Raw genomic sequence first — 16,515 nt, forward strand, 5'->3', positions numbered from 1 at the left:
GTCATAGCTGTTCCTGTGATTATTCATGTCGGTTTTGGTTTTGAACCAAATTTTGGTTTTAAACCATGTGTCAGGTGATCCCTCATCCTTCTAAGCTCAAGAGAAAAAAAAACAGGTCTTAGGAATCCCTGGCACACCCACTGAACTTGACGTAGCAACATATGTGTTTCAAAACATATTTTTTCAAACTCATAATTAAGAATGAAACTTGCAACCATAAGTAATTAAATGGGTAAAGAGATAAATTCGTGAGTAAGGAGATTGTGTTTAGGCATATTATTAAATTAAAAAACAAAGTTTTTAACTGAAAGTAAGGAACAACATTAAAACTTAAAACGAACAAAAACTATTCCGCATATGAAAGGAGCTGTCTCCTCCTCAGCGCCTTGCTCTTTAAGCTAAAGTTTTTTATTGCTTTAAAAAGTAGAATTGGGACAAAGAGTCCAACTTTAGCGTAAAGAGCGAGTCGTTGAGGAGGGGACAGCCGCTTTCTTATACGAAATAATTTCTGTTCTTTTTAAGTTTTAATGTTGCTTTTTACTTTCAGTTAAAAAAAATTAATTTAATCTCTAAACGTTTTTCAACTCATAAGGTTCAAATAAAGCTCACGATACATGCAACACGTTCCAAAATTTCCCTCTTAGTGATTATATTATACGAATATCAGAAATGTCAACACCATGCAAAGAAAATAATACAAACATTGTCAAAAATGTTTAATTTATGATAAATTCGAAATATGCCCCATGAATATTTCCAATTTTAATATAGTCTCTCTTTCTCTGTCGCTCTGTATTGTGGCAATCTACTTCACTTTGGAATCTTCTCTAAGTACCCTATATTTATAATCAGGTGACTAATTTACTTATAGAAATAAACTCCTCAATTCCTTGTTTGAGGTGGAATGGTTTGCCGTTACACGTAAGGAAATCCACTCTTTATCTCCTTTCTTCACCTTATACCCCTTCTTTCTCTCGTATGCCCCTTCTTAAGGAAGTCAAAAGGAAGAATGAATAAATGAAAACAATTTTAGCCCTTGAAAACCAGAATATAATGCATATAATTCGTTGGCTATAGAAGATTTAGCCAAAAATATATCTTATTCTTTCATCAAAATAGTCATATTTAAGACTATAAAGCTTTAAGCCTATTTGAAACCCTATTCTATTCATCTTCATTGCACACTCTTAGCGGAAATTTAGCATTTTTTTATGTCAAAAGAAAGAGGATGCTTCAGTTGGCTATCTAAGGAAAGCTTGTCTTACTCAGAACGTCAGAACAATTATTCCCTAGAAACTGGATCAAGTGACAAGTGAGCCGTGGTGAAGGATACTAATTTTTACATAGGGGGTCCTATTGCAAAAGGATAGGCATTGGCACAGTGATAGAGGAGTTCTTTATACATCGATTTCCCTCCCATACATATCCGACGATTTCCCCTATTTTAGTTGTTATTTAGCTGCAACTGCATATTCAGGCTGATAATAATTGAAATTATTTATTTTTAATTTTTGAATTAATAATGGGGTTCCCCATGGATATGTCACTTTGGAACTACAATAATAACTTTAAGCTTCGTTTAGAAGTGAATCGTCTATTCATCTTGTTTTATTATCTTGGGAAGCCCGATTGTGGTGTGGTAAAATCAAATTTCGAAATAATTTTTGACAATAAATCTTTTGGGTCGGGAAATAAAACACTAAATAACACAATATTGCTTTATTTTTTTAAGCATTTAGCAAAAAAACAAAATATACTCGTTTAATTTGGGTTAGCTTAAAATGTGTTTTGTTGAAAATTGCCTTAGTTGAAAATCGGTGGACATGAGGGAAATTAATACGCTTCGAGATTCTCTATATTACCACTTTTTATCCGAGCTAAATCATACATTCTATGTAGATTCATAAGAAGATCTGTCTAATACAAAACTGTAATGAACCTATTTAAGTTCTTATTTTAAGCTCTAAAGATACAATTAATCCGCAATAGTTCTAGTGGGCCTAAATTAGTATATAAGTAGTAGTAGTAGTAGTAGTAGTAGACAGGTTTAATAGCAAAAACTTGACAGCTATCGCTGCTTTGCGTTTCTTTAAAACATATCCAAAATCAAACTACACTTGTAAATATAAATCAAACTATAAACATTAACTCTTATTGTACATTTCGACAAACCGAGACGAAAGAACTACCATATCGGCTTGTTCTTGCTTTAACGGGAACTAACTTTTCTTGCTTTCTCGTTCTTGATGGTAGAGGTTGAATAGGTAGAATGTCACAGTGCTGAGATTTAGAAAGCAAGAACTCTCCGAAACTCATTGTCAGAGTTTCGTACCGGTTTTGGAGTGACAGCAGTCCTAGCAGTTCCAAAGCCTTTTCAAAGGCGATGTCACGGCGGCCCAAGATGATCGATACCGCTGGCTTCTGAACCAATTTAAGCTCCTGACAAAGGTACACTGTTCTAGGTGCTGAGGGCACCCAAACAGGGCACACTTATTCCAGAATGGGGCACACGTACGTTAGGTTTGCATACTTAATATGCAACTGTTCCCATTGAACCTACGCTTACCGTTCAAAGTCTGTAGACTAGCAATTGTACTTTTAACCACGCTTTCGATATGTGCGGCAAAGCTGAAGTCATTGGAGAAAGTAACTCCAAGGATCTTGAATCTGTTTGGTAGAGGGAATGGAACATTTGGCTCCATAACATTGCTTATTAGCGGGCTAAAGCGTGCTATCTTCGACTTGTTCCTATTAATCTCAAGATTTGGCTCCGTACACTCTTTTGTGAAAACACCGAAAAAATTTGAGCTGAATTGTGGCGTTATTAGCACTTTCAGGGTAATAGATTGAAGCAAAGATGATGCATGAGTAAGCATGCCACATGGATGATGGTTGCACTAGATCGACACAGCCTCATGTCCAAAGCTTTGAAGTTCACATAGCTCCTTCATAGGGATATCTTCATGCACACAAAGGGCTACTCGACCGCAGAGTCTCTGGTTGCCAAGAGCTTGTCTTGTTCTGAGATATAGGGCATAAACGGTGAGTTTTCCTGTCACTTCAATGAGGTTTCAAGTTTCTGTTATGTCTGCAATGGCAACATTGTTCCGCCGTAGTACTAATTCGATCTCATCTATTTTATTGCAAAGACAACGGGCGTTACAAAGCACGAATGTGGGAAAACGCTTCTTTGCATTGTACGTGACGGGAGACAGAGTTGGTGGGGACAGCCTAGAGCTTTCTGGGTGCGGGTCTCTGTCATATCTTGCGAGATAGAGTGGAGGCTTCTGATTCGAAAAGTTTACTTCTATGTAAAAGCTGTCTCTTTGTTGTCGGTAATTGGGCTTTCTGTCAGAGACAATTGTCTCAACCGTTTTACTGGGATGGTCCCTTTGTCTAATTTTAACTCGTATTCGAGCTCTTTTTCCACGCCGCCTCCTTCTTTTCTATCCGTAACACATCCTGGCTGAGCTTTCAGCAGTTCAAGATTGTTTAAACGAATGAAGGTGGATGGTGCTAGTGGTGAAAATGGAGAAAGTCAAATTTTAATGAGCGTTTTCATCAAACTGCTGATACCTGCTTGGTTGGTTATAACACCAATTAGTAGTCCCTGAGCAACTGTATTCAGCAGTAAATGGATTTATTAGGGTATTTGGTTTTAATCTCGCACAAATATAGGGCTAGACTTTCCAGATGGTCTAAAGACTTAATGGCGCTGTTATATTAGATGGCACCACCACCAAATAAGGTGATCTCGTATTTAATTTGTATGACAATATCACTAAACAAGGTCAGGAACAATAAGTCTTTGTTACTGACACCGTCACTACAGGAACTCGAAAAAACCAGTACAAAAAAAAAGCTAAAAGTGAGATAACAAGGGTCAGCTATTTTATAGCGCTCACAGCACCATTCTATGACGGCATGATATGCGTGGAAGTCAGTAAACCAGAAGCTTAGCCAGGGTTTTTAGCTCCCGCATACAAATTCAGTTCTAAGGCTGCGCTCGGGGACAGCCGTGTTTCTTGTGTAATATTTGACAAAGAGATAAAAAAAAATAAAATTTTAAAGAATTCAAAATAAATAAACCAAACAGTATGTCAGATTATATATTGCAAAACTCAAGGATTTCTTAGCGGATGTAGAGGGAGGAAGCGAAAAACGAAAGAAGTACGTTTTCATCCCATGGCAGATCACCCACAAAATCGGTTTTTCGACGGGATTTTTTTTCCATTTATTCGTTCTTCCTTTTATCTTTCTTAAGAAGAGACACATAAGAGAAAAAAGGGGGCATAGAGTGAACAAAGGAGAGAAAGAATGGCTTTCCTTACGTGAAACGGCAAACTGTTCCAACGTCAAACAAGAAATAGAGGTGTTGATTTCCATAAGTAAAATAGTCACCTGATTATAAATCAAGGGTACTTAGTGAAGATTCCAAAGCGAAGTAGATTGCCACACTACCAAGTGGCAAAAAAAGAGACTATATTAAAATTTAAAGTAGTCGAGGGGCATATTTCAAATTTATCATAACTAATAGATTCTTGACAATGTTCGTGTTATATTCTTCGCATGGCGTTGACATTTCTGATATTCATGCAATATGATCACTAAGAAGAAAATTCGAGGAATGTCAAGACCAGTGAACTTTTGATGTCTGCCCTTTCTTGTTGAAAATATCTTTTCTCATTTCCAGAATTTGACCAAAGCTAGAGGATTGTAAATATTCCCAATAAAAGCCAGAGTAGTCAAAAGGAATTTTTGGGGGTTATATACCCCAATAAATAAAACCCCTAACAGAGGATAACCGCAATAAATGCCAGCGTAGTCAAAAGGAATTTTGGGGGTTATATACCCCAACAGAAACCCCAATAAATAAAACCCCTAACATAGAATAACCCCAATAAATGCCAGCGTAGTCAAAAGGAATTTTTGGGGATTACAATCATAAATTCATTGTAGGGTTGTAAGATTGTATTTGTAAGAGCCATTTAAACTTTGGTATTGAAGTCTAAAGGATTATGGAATTCATATGGGTAATAATAACTGCAATTAAAATACACTGTCTAAGAGCTCAAAGAGCTATATCTGTGTCAGTGATTATCAGCCTTTCCTTAATCGTAACCTTATTTCAATTTTTGAAGGTATTCCCCTTCCCCTTCTTTTTCACAATATTCTATTATTTGTCAGCGTAGTGATTGAGCTTGTATCAGCTGAGCAGTTATCATAATTCTTTGCTGTGTTTTGATCAAGATTTGATCATTGAGTGTGATGAAAATCAGTCTAATATTCTTGAATATCCAGTTTATCTCTGGCTTTTGTCTTAATGTACAAAAGAGTTGACAAGCCAGTATCATAGAGGGAAGAAGAAGCATATGTACGAATACTCAAAAAGAAAGTATTGACACATAGGATGAGAAAAACGCATTGTACACAACACAAAAATAAAGATTACGATTTTTTTTTGGAATACATGAAGAGCCATTTCATAAAATCTTAAAATTCATCGTGTCCTAGGGGGTATGTGAATGTCTGGGATCAGAATATCGGCAGCACTTAAGGATAGATGACTTGAATTTTGGACTAAAGCAGCTTATTGTTCATGGAACTCTGGGAAATAATGTTGAATTCCAGAATCAAGAGCTGGGATATCGCTTCAAACTCATCCCTTGCATTAACTCCAATTATATTTTCAATTCTTCTGATTCGGTGAAATGGTGCACAAACATGACAAACTTTCAAAATGTTTACTTTATAGTGCCAATTTTGAATGCTTAAATTTTGCCTTTGAAGTAGATGATCTGAGTTTCTTTAACTTGTAGTTTTAAAAATAGCTTATCCAAGATGTCGGATAAATATAGTACTGTTTGGATCCAAATATCGTCATTTAATTGTGTCAGAAAATCATGTTTTCTTTTCATTTCCAAAAGCTGTATGTTATTTTTTTTTAATTCAGTGACTCGGCCAAAATATTTTGCGTTTGAAAACTAGTGAAAAGCAATGCAGGAAGTAAAAACTTCGTGATCAATTCTCATGATGTTGCTTCGTTCTTCGACGAGACAAGCAGTGGTGTAGCTATTGGGCAAGGGAGGATAGCTGTCCATGGGTGCAGCCTCTAAGAAGGGAACTGATATTTTTTTTTGTCAATATGACTAATTACACATGCTGTAGTAGTGTTGGGATGGGGAGGGGGCAAACCAACATTGTCCTAGGTCGCTAAAAACCGTAGCTCCGCCTCTGGAGACAAACATTGGATTTCATGTCATTGACAATTGTCACCAAAGGGTCATCTGCTTCTTGCAAAGGTTTGGAAGAGTCTCAATAGCAAAGGAAATAGGTGGATAATGTAATACGTATTTTTTGATTACAGAGCAAACTATATGACTTTCGTCTGAAAGACTAATCTAAATCAAAGCATGTTCTGCCCTTCATTGGTACACCTTCCAGACAAGTTGCTCGATTGTAGGCTATTTCTTTCGATAAATGAACTTATCATCTTCTTTAAGTCTTTACATCTCGCAGCAGTGTTTAGTTCTCTAGAAAACAGAAACTTTGATGACCTATCGGTGAATATATCTCAAGGACGAATAATTGGGGACGTTAAATAGCATCGGTGGAGACATCAGGATGAAAAGGAAAAGCGGAAGACTAATTTACTTTAAGATAAATTTGTCCCATCTCATCCAAGGACATATTTGAAATGCGTCTTCGAAGTGTGATGTTGGACAAAGATATGTTATAGATGTTGACTGCACTCGCTTCTTCAAGAACTATTTTAATGGACTTTAATAAACACGGTCTGACTGGGGTTTCTGCATTTGCATAGAGCTTCTTCTTCTTTGTAACTTCAAGTGCCATTACTGAAGCTTTGTTTTGTTTTTGAAACGCCTGTTAAATGTATTTTTTGTTCCTTAAAGACAGGCTCATGTCATTTGAAGTCGAATTCTTTTTAATGATTTGTTTCTAAGTAATTTCTTGAGTTTTGAGGATCTCAAAGATTCAGCGCTGAGAACTGTCGCAACTCTGTCCCATTAATTATAATAACAGTTACAAATGAAGATTCTAAGTACCTTAAGCAAAATTCTTCAAAATAAAACAGTGACCAAAGATTTTTAATTAAAATTATTTAGAATTCCAAAAAAATAAGAAAAATTATAACAGTAAGAGAAATTATATTTGTTGGTGAGCCTATTATAGAAGAATGGGGGCAAGCAATCTACAGTATTGCACTAATTTTTGAATCAAACAACCACTGCCTAGCAACACACCCAAAAAACTAATTAATACACAAGCTTCAAAAACAGTGTAAGCAGCAGCTTTCCATTACAAACTACAGCAGCTTTCATTCCATTACAGCTTTCATTTCATTTGAGACGAAAGTAGCAGCTACCATTAAAAAAAAATTGAAAGTCGCTTTGACTAGTAAGGAATCAATGAGGTAGCCAAACACTGTAAAGCCTCAGCAAGAGCTATACCTCGATGTTTAGAAATGGATCATGCAGATCTTAAAATATTACCACCAGATTATGCTGCACATAATACAGAGCTCTTGACTTTCTTACAAAATTAAATAAAAAAGCAAGTGTTTTTTTAACTGTAAGTAAGGAGCGACATTAAAACTTAAAACAAACAGAAATTATTCCATATATGAAAGAGGTTGTCCCTTTACGCTAAAGTTTTTCATTGTTTTAAAAAGTAGAATTGTGAGAAAGAGTCAAACTTTAGCGTAAGGAGTGAGGTGTTGAAGAGGGGACAACCCCTTTCATCTACGTAATAATATCTGTTCGTTTTAAGTTTTAATGCCACTTCTTACTTTCAGTTGAGAAAACTTTTTCATATCTATTTTCTCATTGTTTTTAAATAATGCTAGAAAATCCTGCGCCCCCTTCATGGAAATTCTCTTCCCCCATGACAAACTCCTTCATGCATAGATCCTCCCAAGTAACCATCTCCCCACAACCCCCCCACCACTCCACCAAAAACTGAAAACGTCTTTACACTTGCCAATAACCATTACTATATGTAAACACTGGTCAAAGTTTATAACTTGCAGCCCCTCCCACGGGGACTGTGCGAGAATGAGTCGTCCCAAAAGACATAATTATTAAGTTTTTTGACTATGCTAAATAAAATGGCTATCTAAGAATTCGGAGCCGCTGACTTAGGTACCCTCTAATTTTTTTGTTCACTTAAAAAGGGAACTAGAACTTTTAATTTCCGTTAAAATGAGCCCTTAGTGACATTCTAGGACCACTGTGTCGATAAGATCACCCCTGAGAAAATAATAATAAAAAAAAAAATAAACACGCATCCGTGATCAGTCTTCTGGCAAAAAATACAAAATTTCACATTTTTGTAGATAGGAGCTTGAAAATTCTACAGTACGGTTCTCAGATACGCTGAATCTGACTGTGTGATTTTGGTTAAGATTTTACGAATTTTGGGGGTCGTTTACCCCTATTTTCCAAAATAAGGCAATTTTTTCAGGCTCGTAACTTTTGATGAGTAGGACTAAACTTGATGAAACTTATATATTTAAAATCAGCATAAAAATGCGATTCTTTTGATGTAACTATACGTATCAAAATTCCGTCTCTTAAAGTTTTGGTTACTTTTGAGCCGGGTCTCTCCTTACTACAGTTTATCACCACGAACTACTTGATATCAAATATTGATATCCTTTGCCTGAATTGACTTTGAACCACTCAGTCAAGCTCCCATCATCCGTTCGAACGGCACACATTTGTCCATCATATACCGCCATTATAATTCTGACAATTTCATCAGGGAAGCCATAGTAGTGCAATATTTTCCTCACCAAAAATCTATGGTCGAAAGCCGTCAAGAAATCGGTGAAAGCCATTATGAAATCAGTCTGCTATTCAGTTGATTCTTCAATAAGTATTCTAAGACTAAGGATCAAGTCAGCGCATGACCTACATGGTCGGAAGCCACGCTATTCATCTCTGATTATGGTGTTAACTTTTGTTTGGATGCGATTCAAAAGCACTTGGCAGATGACTTTGCTTCCTGCAGACTGTAGGGTGGTACCTCACCAATTTTTGCAATCAGTATTTCTACCCTTTTTAAACAGTTTCACTATTTTCCCTTTCTTCCGATTTGTGAGAATATCCTCATTTTCCCATTAATTCATTAACATTCGGTGAAGCGGTTTAGCTAGACCACCAGCACCGTATTTCACTAGTTCAGGGTGTATACGATCGATGGCAGCTGCTTTTCCATTTTTTAGTTTACGTAGTATTATGTTCACTTCATGTAAACTAATTTGCTCTGTACTTATGTCTAATTGGAAAAATATCTAGGGGATCTGCAGGAGCAGGAAAGTTTAATATCTCGTAGATATATACTTTCCATCTATTATCTATTTCTTTTTTTGCGCGTTAGCAGTCGTTCCGATTTACTCTCAGTTGCGGTAGTAGTTTTTTTTTTAAGTCTCCTGTGATCTCTTTTGTCAAACAGTTCGTGGTAATAAACTTTCGTAAGGGGCGACCCGTCTCAATAGTAACCGAAACTCTACAAAACGGAACTTTAATACCAATAGTTACATCAAAAGAATCGTGTTTTTATGCTGATTTTAAATGTATAAGTTTCATCAAGTTTAGTCTTATCTATCAAAAGTCACGAGTCTGAGAAATATTCGCCTTTTTTTTTAGAAAATACGCTAAATTTACGCTCTTTACGCTAAAGTTTTTTATTGTTTTAAAAACTAGAGCTATGAGAAAGAGTCAAACTTTAGTGTAAAGAACCAGGTGTTGAGGAGGGGACAGCCCCTTTCATATACGGAGTAAGTTCTGTTCGTTTTAAGTTTTAATGTCGCTCCTTACTTGCAGTTAAAAAAAATCTTATTTTTTTTATTTAATTATATGATAAACTGCCCTGCTATATATGTATATATATTTATATATATATATATATATATATATATATATATATATATATATATATATATATATATATATATATATATATATATATATATATATATATATATATATATATATATATATATATATAGATAGATAGATATCTTAAAGAATTTTGACAAAAAGTTAAACTTTAGCTTAAAGAGCTAGGGTTAACGCCGCCTTCCATAGAAAATTGTGGGCAAAGTGTCAAAATTTAGCTTAAAGAGTGAGGGTTGATGAAGGGGTAGCCCTTTTAATATAATGGATAATTTCGGTTCATTTTAATTTTTATATTCTTTCTTACTTTCAGTTGAAAAAGCTTGTCATCTGACCTTTTTCAAATCATGCCAGAATATCCCATCCCCTCCCCCCGTATAAAATTTCTCATGGAAGACTCCCCGTGGAAACTTTCATATCCATGGTAAATATGAAAATTCCACCTCCCCCCCAAAAAAAATTCTTACATTTCCAAAAAAGAAATAATAGGCTAAATGTGAAGAACAGGCTAAATGTGCAGCTTCGGACTAGGGGGAGGGCATGTATGAAGTGAAGCTCCATAGATTGGGACTTCTCCGGGGACTATGGAGGGTCATGTCAGTCCAAAGACGTAGCATTTAGACCTTTCAACTGTGCTGAATCAACTGACTATATCAATATTTGGATTGGAAGTCTTTGGGGGAAAAATTGAACAGGAGGGGAGGCTAGATGCCCCCTGATCTTTTCAGTCATTTAAAAGGCGACTAGAACTTGTAATTTTTGTTTGAATGAGCCTTCTATCGATCTTCTAGGACCCTTTGTTCGATACAATAGTCCATGAAAAAAAAAACAATAAATAAACACGCATCTGCGATCTTTCTTCTGACAAAGAATATAAATTCCACATCGTCTTAGATTATAGCTTTAAACCTCAACAATAGGGTTCTCTGATATGCTGAATCTGATGGTATGATTTTCATTAGCATCCTTTGACTTTTTTGTTGTTTTACTCCCTTTTTTAAAACTCGTGTAAATTTTCTTAGGCTCTCAGCTTTTGATGGGTAAAATTCAACTTAATGGGTTTTTTATATTTGGAGTCAGCATAAAATGTCAGTTCTTTTGATGGGTCTATTGTTATTAAAAGCTCCGTTTTCTTAGATTTTTAGTTAATATTGGGCAAAGTCACTCCTTACTTACAGTTCGTTACCACAAAGTATTTGAAGTATTCATCTAGATATATACATTTCTGACATTTGAAGAGTTCATTTTTGAACACCCAAAAATTAGTTTAATTGAACTTTTTACTAGGGAATAGTCTTCATAATGTTTGGCACGCTATGCTCCATAATTCACATAGGTCAACAGTGTAATTAAAGGTTAGAGAATGAAGAAAAATGGTGACTAAAAACAAGAATTAATTTTTCGAGTTTGAGACCTTCGGTTACAGCCCATCAATATTAGTTTTTCAACAGTTGTTGTGAAGTTCTCGATATTAGAGAATCTCTCTGTTTCCTAGAGCTTTTTTATTCTTAGAAAAATCTTTCTGTCAACAAATTTACCACCCACGGCAAGTTTGACTCTTAGCACCAGGATGTAGCTTGGACTAAAGCATGAGAGGTCATAAATGGATTATTGGACCTTCTTTAATCAAAGGAATATTGACGCCAGTTTACCTGAAAACTCTTACAAAAGTAGGAAAAAATCAAGGGGAATAAAACTATAGTAGTCTATTAATCTTTTTTCGGAGTTTACAAGGATTTCTCACGACCTCCAGCCATAATTCAAATTACATTCTAACTGGCTATACATGCCGTATGACAAAAAAATAAATAAATAATATAGTTAAACAACCGAGAAAACGAAGGCAGTAATAGCCAGTGGACAGAAAAAAAACCCAAAAAGGATAAAAACAGATATTTTGGCAAGGACTTTCACCAAGCCGTCTTCAGCGCTTAAAAAAAGAAAGAAAGAAAAACTATCCTTTTGAAGTAAACTCAAACAGAGCAGAAGAAACGCTGAATCCAACAAAGGAAAAACAAGCAAGAATAAATGAAAGACCATTCACCAAGTAGATTAGGCTAGAATTCTTTGCCTAGCGATTGTCTTAGCTTGCCTACCGACCCGATTTTTACTAAAACTATGGTCAGATGGTGTTGATTCAAGCTGAGAAAAAAATTTATTTGAGTCTTTTAATGTTACGTTATTGTAAGTTGGGCTTATAGAAAATCTCCAGTATTTCTGTTTAAAGAAAGGTCTCTATTTATGTATTTTTAAGTTTAATTTCCTCTCTAAAGGATTATGGTAAGCCATTTGCTTTGGATAGTAAAGTTGCTCCGTCAAAAAGAGCTAAAAGATCTGGATTTTCAAAAATGTGGAGGACTAAGGAAGAATCAAAATCATCATTTTTATTTTCACATTTCTAAGATTTATCTATTGAAACTTTGTGTTTAAACAGTCGTTCCCTCAGCTGTTGACACATCCTGCCAATGTGAAACTTTCCACAAGAACATGGAAATCTGCGAACATCAGTTCTCAATATACGGTCAGTTTTATCCTTTGAAGAATTGCAAAAATGTTCAACCTCTAGCCCATTTTGAAAGAAATTAAATGAAACAAAACAAGTTTTTTTACTGAAAGTAAGGAGCGACATTAAAACTTAAAGCGAACAGAAATTATTTCAGATATAAAAGGGCTGTCCCCTCCTCAACACCCCGCTGTTTACATAATTTTTTTTATTGTTTTAAAAAGTAGAGTTGTTAGAAAGAGTCAAACTTTAGCGTAAAGAGCGAGGCGTTGAGGAGGAGACAACCCTTTTCTTATTAAACAAAAAAAAATAACTGCAAGTAAGGAGTGACACTAAAACTTAAAACGAACAGAACGCATATGAAAGGGGTTCTCCCCTCCCCGACGCCTCGCTCTTTACGCTAAAGTTTTTTTTATTATTTTAAAAAGTAGAGTTGTGAGAAAGAGTCAAACTTTAGCGTAAAGAGCGAGGCGTCGATGAGGGGACAACGCCTTTCATATACGTAATAATTTCTGTTCGTTTTAATTTTTAATGTTGCTCCTTACTTGCAGTTAAATTAGACTTGTTTTGTTTTATTTAATTTCTGAACGTTTTTGAATTAATGCATGTTTTGATTTTGGCCCACCGCACATGAATAATTAAACGAAATTTGCGTATTATTTGGCTTAATAGCGCATTTATTTTGGCTAAATGGCTTTCTCTTAGTTTTGATCGGACGATTTTGATAAAAAAGAGGAAGGGGAGGAGGCCTAGTTGTCTTCCAATTTCTGGTTACTTAAAAAGGCGACTGGAACTTTTATTTTTTTACGAATGTTTTTATTAGTAATAAATATACATAGCTTACGGATTAACTTAAGGAATAAATTTTCATATTTGTATATTTTTATTAGCATATGAGGGTGTTCTCCTCTCGTCAATACCTCGCTCTTTACACTAAAGCTTGAATTTTGTCCCAGTTCTTTAAGAAATTACCCCTGAATCATAAAAACCACAAAATAAATAGTTGAAATTACTAAAAAAGACTAGCGTAAAGAGCGAGGAATTGTGGAGGAGACAAACCCCCTTATATACGTAATAATTTTTGTTCGTTTTAGGTTTTAATGCTGTTCCTTACTTCCAGCTGAAAAAACTTTTTTTCATTTATTTTTTCATTGTTTTGTTTAAATAATGCTAAAAAATCCTAGGGCTCCTTCATGGAAATTCTCTTCCCTCATAATAAATTATTTCATAGAAAGATCCTCCCATGTAACCTCCTCACCTTGACAACCCCCCCCCCCCTCAACGAGAAAAAGTCCCCCTGAAAATGTCTGTACACTTCCCAATAACTATTACTATATGTAAAAAATGGTCTTAGCTTATGACTTGCAGCCCCTCCTCCGGGGACTGTGGGGGATTAATTTGTCTCCAAAGACAAGGTTATTAGGTTTTTTCGTCTATGCTGGATAAAATGGCTATTTCAAATTTTGATCCGGTGAATTTGGGAAAAAAGGAGCGTGGGATGGAGCCTAGGTGCCCTTCATTTTTTTTTGTCACTTAAAAAGGGCAGTAGAACTTTAATTCCCGTTAGAATGAGCCCTCTCGCATATCATTGGGTCGATACGATCACTCCTGGGGAAAAAACAACAAACAAACAAACAAATAAATAAATAGACACGCATCCGTGATCTGTCTTCTTGCAAAAAAATACAAAATTCCACGTTTCTCTAGATAGGAGCTTGAAACTTCTACAAATAGAGTTTTCTGATACACTGAATCTGGTAGTGTGATTTTCGTTAAGATTCTATCACTTTTAGGGGGTGTTTCCCCCTATTTCCTAAAATAAGGGAAATTTTCTCATGCTCGTAACTTTTGATGCGTAGGACTAAACTTGATGAAACTTATATAGTTAAATTTCGCATTAAAATGGAATTCTTTTGATGTACCTATTGATACAAAATTCCGTTATTTAGAGTTTCTGTTACTATTGAGCCGGGTCGCTCCTTACTACAGTTCGTTACCACAAACTTTTTAATACGGAATAATTTCTGTTCCTTTTAAGTTTGTGTCGCTCCTTACTTTCAGTTAAAAAAAGTTTTTCTTATTTAATTTCTGAACGTTTTTGAGTTAATGCAGGTTTTGTTTTTTGCTCACCGTACTGGAACAACTGAAACAAAATTTGCATATTATTAATTTTAGTTTTTTGGCTAAATGGCTTTCTCAGAATTTTCATCGGATGACTTTGAGAAAAAAAGAGGCAGGGGAGGGGTCTAGTTGCCTTCCACTTTATTGAATTAAAAAGGCCTTTAGAGCTTCTGATTTTATTTACGAGCATTTATATACGTAGCTAGCGAATTAACTTATGTAACAAACTTCTATACTCGTATATTTTTATTACGTACTAAGGGGATTCGCCCTCTCGTCAAGATAACTTCGAAGATCACACTGCCTTTCCATGATGAAAATATAACAGTTCAAAATAGGGATGAAACCTTTTAATCAACAGTGAAACATATATAAAATCATAAATGAATGCTTTTATGGCACTTGGTATTAACTAAGTGTCATATAGCGATCGCAAATTCTGTCGGTCTGTCTGTCTGTCTGTCGGTCTGTCTGTCCCGTTTTTGCCACTTTAGGCACTTCCAGGTAAGCTAGGACGATGAAATTTGGCAGGCATACCAGGGACCGGACAAGATTAAATTAGAAATAGTCTTTTTTGTGATTTGACCATCTAGGGGGAGAGTGGGGGTCGGTTAATTCGGAAAAAATAGAAAAAATGAAGTATTCTTAACTTACGAGCCGGTGATGGGATCTTAATGAAATTTGATGTTTGGAAGGATATCGTGTCTTAGCGTTCTTATTCCAAATCCCGACCAGATCCAATGACATTGGGGGGGGGGACCTAAAATCTTGAGAAGCGCTTAGAATGGAGGGATCGGGATGAAACTTGGTGGGAAAATAAGCAGAAGTCCTAGATATGTGATTGACATTACCGGAACGGATCTGCTCTGTTTAATGGAGCTGGGGGGGGGTTAATTCTGAAAATTAGAAAAAATGAGGTATATTTAACTTACGAAGGAGTGATCGGATCTTAATGAAATTTGAAGTTTGGAAGAATATAATGTCTCAGAGCTCTTATTTTAAATCCCGAGTGGATCCAGTGACATTGAAGGGAGTTGGAGGGGGAAACCGGAATTCTTGGAAAACGTGAAAATCGAGGTATCTTACGAATGGGTCATCGGATCTTAATGAACCTTGTTATATAGAAGAATCTTATGTCTCAGATGCCCCATTTTTTCAATTCGAATCGGATCCGGGGACATAGAGGGTCGGAGGGGGGAAACAGGAATCTCGGAAACCGGAAATCTTGGAAAACCTTTAGAGTGGAGAGATCGGGATGGAACTTGATGGGGAGAATAAGCACAAGTTATAGATACGAGATTGACATAATTGGTACGGGTCCATTATCTTTGAGGGAGCTGGGGGTTGTTAATTTTGAAAAATAAGAAAAATTGAGGTATTTTTAACTTAAGAATGGGTGACCGGATCAGAGCTTTTATTTCAAATCACGACCAGATCTTTTGACATTGGAGGGGAAAACCGGAAATATTGGAAAACGCTTATAAATGTCGTAGATACGTGATTGACGTAACCGGACTGGATCCGCTCTCTTTGGTGGAGTTAGGTGGTAGGGTTCAGTGCTTTGGCGAGTTTAGTGCTTCTGGACGTGCTAGGACGATGAAAATTTCTAAACGTGTCAGGGAGCTGCACAAATTGACTTGATAAAGTCGTTTTCCCGATCCGACCATCTGGGGGGCTGAAGGGAGAGGAAAAATAAAAAAAAATGAGATATTTTTAACTTACAAGTGGGTGATCGGATCTTAATTAATTTTGATATTTAGAAGGACCTCGTGACTCAGAGCTCTTATTTTAAATCACGACCGGCATTAAGCCTCTGATCTTCCTTTTAAAGCAATCTATTTATTCTTAGAATTTTGCTAGAACTCTTTCCATATGAGCTCTTGGCTCTTCCGACCTCGTCACAAGTGCCATATGAGCTCTTAGCTCTTGTTTAATCAATGCAGGTTTTGATTTTGGCTCACCTTATATGAA

General features: G+C 35.8%; 1 protein-coding gene across 6 annotated transcripts in view; it reads left to right on the plus strand.

The window, feature by feature from the left end:
* Positions 1 to 16,515, plus strand: part of LOC136034471 (3',5'-cyclic-AMP phosphodiesterase-like) — a 387,364-nt gene that overhangs the window by 117,563 nt on the left and 253,286 nt on the right. The gene's annotated exons all lie outside the window — the stretch shown is intronic.

This window comes from Artemia franciscana, chromosome 13, assembly GCF_032884065.1.
Source record: "Artemia franciscana chromosome 13, ASM3288406v1, whole genome shotgun sequence".
NCBI classification, from domain to species: domain Eukaryota; kingdom Metazoa; phylum Arthropoda; class Branchiopoda; order Anostraca; family Artemiidae; genus Artemia; species Artemia franciscana.